Genomic DNA, 5,000 nt, shown 5'->3' with positions numbered 1-5,000 from the left:
GCCTCTCTTCTCTGCTGCTCAACAGGTACTGTAGACCCTGTTACGCTGGTGGAAGCCTGTGCCTCCACTCTGTTACTTTCAGAAGTAACATCTGTATCAATTGCTACACTACTGGCATTATCTAAATCAACAGTGGTGTTATTAGTGACTGAATTAGGCATAGCTGATGACAGTTACAGTCATCCTGAAAGGTCCTGGTAACACATCAGAGGAAGATTCTGCTGACATGGCAGACAACTCTGGTAATAGTGTCCTCCTCCTAGATCTTCCCATGATGACACGGTCTTCATCTGTCGAAGAAAAAACATTTTGCTACATCTAGTACGTAGATAGATATTGCGGTAGAGGCATTATCCTAAAAATCCAACTGAGAGCTGAGAGACAGAAAGTCACCTTGATAGTCTATCATCAGATCTTGCCTCAGCACCTCACTGTCATCTTGTGAAGGGTAATACTCATCTTCACTGTCATTTACAGATATATCTGACACATCAGAATCAGACTGGGGCTCATCTCTTATCACAAATTCCTTCACTTCCTTTGGTGTTTGGGGGAGCTTTCTTTCCATAAATTTTTGAGATGTACATGCCAGCTGGAAGAGATAGATTACCCTGGCCTGCGAAGTTTCAAAGGTAAAGCATCTGATAACTGATTCTAGGGTAATTTGCTATGCAGAATCTAAAAATCACACTCATTTTGTTCGATCAGGTCACGTTTTTGAGATACGAGGCGGTAAAAATAATTAAAAACGCCATTTAGTGCTATTTATTCCCTTTAATTTTGGAGAAAAAAATTCTTGACAAAAGAAATAATTTTTTCTTGCATAGTTCAGAAGATAAAGAGGATATATTATAGAAAATCTCATGGATGAAGGGCCTTTTCAGTGACTTTCTCCTGTGTTGGGCAGCCACCGCGTCTCGTTTCAAACACCAACAGTAGTCCGCAAGAAAGTTCACATCCCACCGGCCTTGGTAGCGTTCTTCCATGACACGAATATCCTGGTGGAAACGTTCTCCCTGTTCCTCACTGAAGTCACCACAGTTCTGAGGGAAATAGTCTAAGTGGGACCGTAGAAAGTGCATTTTGACTGACATGCGAGCCCCTAATTTTTGATAGCTGTTCAAGAGCTCATCGACTTCTTTCTCGTATTCTGCACTTCGGTTATTTCCTAGAAAGTTTCTTATCACTGACTTAAGCGACCACCAAACGGACAGCTCAGCTGCATTCAGTGCATCGTCAAACATTGAGTCCTTCATAAGTTCCCTTATCTGAGGTCCATCAAAGATGCCAGCCTTAAGCTTTTCCAGACTGATCCGAGGAAACTTCTGCTGAAGAAAAGTAAATCCCATGCCGTCCTTGTCCATTGCCTTCACAAAGTTCTTCATCAGTCCCAGTTTGATATGTAAAGGTGGGAGTAAGACCTTGTTTGGTTCAACAAGAGAACGAGCCTGAACATTGTGTGAACCAGGTTCCAAACGTTGTCGTGGTGGCCATTCATGTCTGACAAAATGTTGATCATCAGCCCGACTATCCCACAAACACAAAAAGCATGGATACTTTGTGTACCCACCCTGTAGTCCCAAAACCAATCCAACTACCTTAAGATCTCCACAGATCAACCAACCATGGTCATTGTAGTTCAGAGCAGACAGTAGCTGATCCATGTTGTCATGAGTTTTTTTCATTTGCACCGAATGACCGATTGGAATTGAAGAGTATTTATTTCCGTTGTGAAGGAGGACTGCCTTGAGACTTCTGCTGGAAGAGTCGATGAACAGTCTCCATTCAGTAGCAACATAGTCCAGCCCCATTGATTGAATCAAACCAGCAATGTTGTTGCAGTAAACTAATGACGAGTCCTTCTGGGTTGTGAAGAACTGTCTAAATTCTCTTTCACGCTCTCGGTACCAAAAGAATGTTGTCTCAGGTGCTAGCAAATTTTTCTCACAAAGACGAGAACCCAGAAGCTGTGCTGATTCCTTTGATAGGTTTAGATCCCGTGTCAGGTCATTGAGATCTGCTTGTGTTAGAGGCACTGGCCGGTCATTCTCTTCTGGCATGTATTCTCCACCCTCTGCCCTGTCTAGTGCGTTATCAGATTCCGATTCAGAGCTAGATTCCATTGCAACATCTGGCTCGGGAACGGGCAGGCCTGGACCATGAGGGACTGGTCGTATGGCAGACGGAACATTAGGATACTGAATACAATGCTTGTTCTTGCGGTTGACTCCTTTAAGATTAGTCATGCAGAAATAGCAGTCTGACAGATGATCTTTACCCTCTCTCCAAACCATTGGAACAGCGAATGGCATACTCTTCCTTTTTTTATTTCTCCAATCACGCAAGTTCTCGACACATGTTTTGCAGTTAACATGGGGTGCAAATGGCTTGTCCTGGTCCCCAAGCTTAACTCCAAAGTAAGCATGATATGCCTTCTTCACAAAATCAGTTATATTTGCTAGTCGACGAGGAAGAATCACATTACCACATATGTAGCAGAACCTATCAGGATGATTTGTGCATTTGCGTTCCATTTTCTGTCAATCTAAGATACGTGTCCAAAATAGAAACACAAGAAGCACAGATTCTTGTAAAAAGCACAGATTCTTATAAAATCAGTCACATTGATTGGAGATCACACTTTTCTAAACCATTTTCAGTTTCAGTGTTGTCAATGCAGTTTGTCAATGTAGTCAATGCAGTTTCAGTTTCAGTTTCGGTTTCAGTTTCCTGAAAGTAAACAAAAACATCATTAGGTTTCAGTATCAGTTTCGGGGTGCTACAGTATAATTTTTATGAAAAAAAAAATAATAAGAATAGGCTATACCTGCAGCCTCGTTTTTCTTATACTTAGTACTATACAAGGCCCAAAAGTCGCACTTCTCATATCTCAAAAACTAGACCTGATCCAAGGAAACGGATGGCATTTTTGGATTTAGCGCACCAAAAAAACTATAAATCACTTGAAAAACCTTCGACCTTTGAAAAAAAATTAAACGCAGGCCAGTGTTATATAAAGATATTTTGCAGTGATAGATATTCTTTACTGAAACAAGTTAGTGGAAGATATCAAGTAATATATGCACTTTATACAGTATTGTCATGAGAAGGCATGATGCAACAGTATGTTATTTTTCAAAAATTCTACTCTGGTCATCGAAAATGACACGTTTCAGAAAAGAGAAAAGAAAAATAAATAAACATATGTCCTGTGCTCTGTGTACCAAAAAAGTTACATTTAAACTTATATAAGTAACTTTCTAAAAAAAAAAATGAAAAAACACTTTTATAATCACTTATCATCTTTTCTATGCATTCATGAACAATCTGTGAGATTCTGGAAGCTGAACACTTACTATTATTTCCTGGGACATTTTGTCTGGAACAAATCCTCTTCTTTACCCAATCCTGCAAATGGCGTCCCTCACTTGCCGTCTCTCAAGGCAGGCAGCCACTATTGCCATCTATTGATCTAGTTTCACACTACATAAGTTCCCGCGGTCCTCAGCTGGTGAACACTTGCCAGATTTCACCAGATGTAATAATATACTATAGCTTACATTTAAAGGGACTGAAACGTACCGAAATCGACGAGCTGTCCCATAAAGGTCTAGGAAACCTAGTTTTCAAATATGCAAATCCCTTGCCAGTCCTATCCATACCTTTAACAAAAAATTTCATCAACCCCAGTTTAATATGCAAAGGAGGCAGATAAATTTTCTCTGAATCAACAAGAGGAGGATTGACAACATTCTTCTCTCTTGGAGTCAGAGATCGTTTCATAATAATTTTTCTTATCCCGACTGTCCCACTCACAGAGAAAGCAACAAATCTTTGTGTAACCCAGCTGCATTCCAAGTAAAATTGCCAAAAACCTTTAGATCACCACAAATATTTCATTTATGTTCTTCATAATTATTTTTTTACAATAGAAGTTTCATACTGTCATATGTCTCCTTCATGTTAGCTGCATGGACCAGAGGAACAGAAGGAAACTTATTTCCATTGTGATGCATAACAGCTTTCAGGTTCACTTTTGAAGAGTCAATAAAAAAGCGCCACTCATTTCTGTTATATCTATGGTTAAGTTCCTGTATAACATAATATACTTCATTGCAAAACACCACACCATCCTCAAGTGAGAAAAACTGTTCAAAATCATAATGACGCTTACGAAAAAAAAAAAAAAATCATTCTGGAGAAGATTCCAGCATTTCAACCTGAAAGCATGAAGTTCAGATTGCTTTTTTGACAAGTTTAAATCCCGCATAAGATCATTTAGATCTATTTGACTCAATAAATTTGGTTCACATAAAAAAAATGGCTGAAAATGCATATCTTCTGGTTCTTTTTCCATAACCTCCTCACTTGACTCATCATCACTTAGTTCCATTTATTTTGGAGGGTCAGGTACTGGAAAGTCTTAACAGTGAGGTACTGGTCTTATAGCAGACGATAAATCAAGATGTTTTACAATATGTTTGGATGTTGATGATATAACTTTGATATTTCTAATGCAGAAGTAGTAATCTGAAGTATGATATTTTGGTTCTCTCCAAACCATAGAGATGGCAAAAGGCATATGGAGTGAACCTTTCGCCTATGCAGTGAGAAGCCTGATACGGGTTACACAACAAACATGGGGGGGTCTAGCTTTTATCCTAGTCCCTCACTTTGCAGTCAAAATAATATTCACAACACTTTTTAACCATTGACGTGAAACACCGTCTATGTGACTTGAAGGTCAATTCAACGGAAATAAAGCAAAAATTATCTGGGTGGTTTCAAAGTTTCTTGTCATTGTGGAGGTGAATGGCGGATACACTACTGTATAATATCACAAACTTATTGCCACACAAATGCGCACTACACGACCTCACACCAACACTTCAAATATAGTACTGCCAAACGTGTAACAATCTCACGCAGTGTTCCTTTGCTAAACTTAGTGTTGCCAACTGCTTGATTCAATTTTACCCCCACGTAACACACGTAAGGTA

The sequence above is a fragment of the Oratosquilla oratoria genome, chromosome 19, assembly GCF_046742065.1.
Source record: "Oratosquilla oratoria isolate Oo_2021 chromosome 19, ASM4674206v1, whole genome shotgun sequence".
NCBI lineage: Eukaryota > Metazoa > Arthropoda > Malacostraca > Stomatopoda > Squillidae > Oratosquilla > Oratosquilla oratoria.
The sequence above is the reverse complement of the archived record's forward strand: the minus strand, read 5'-3'. Positions refer to the sequence as shown.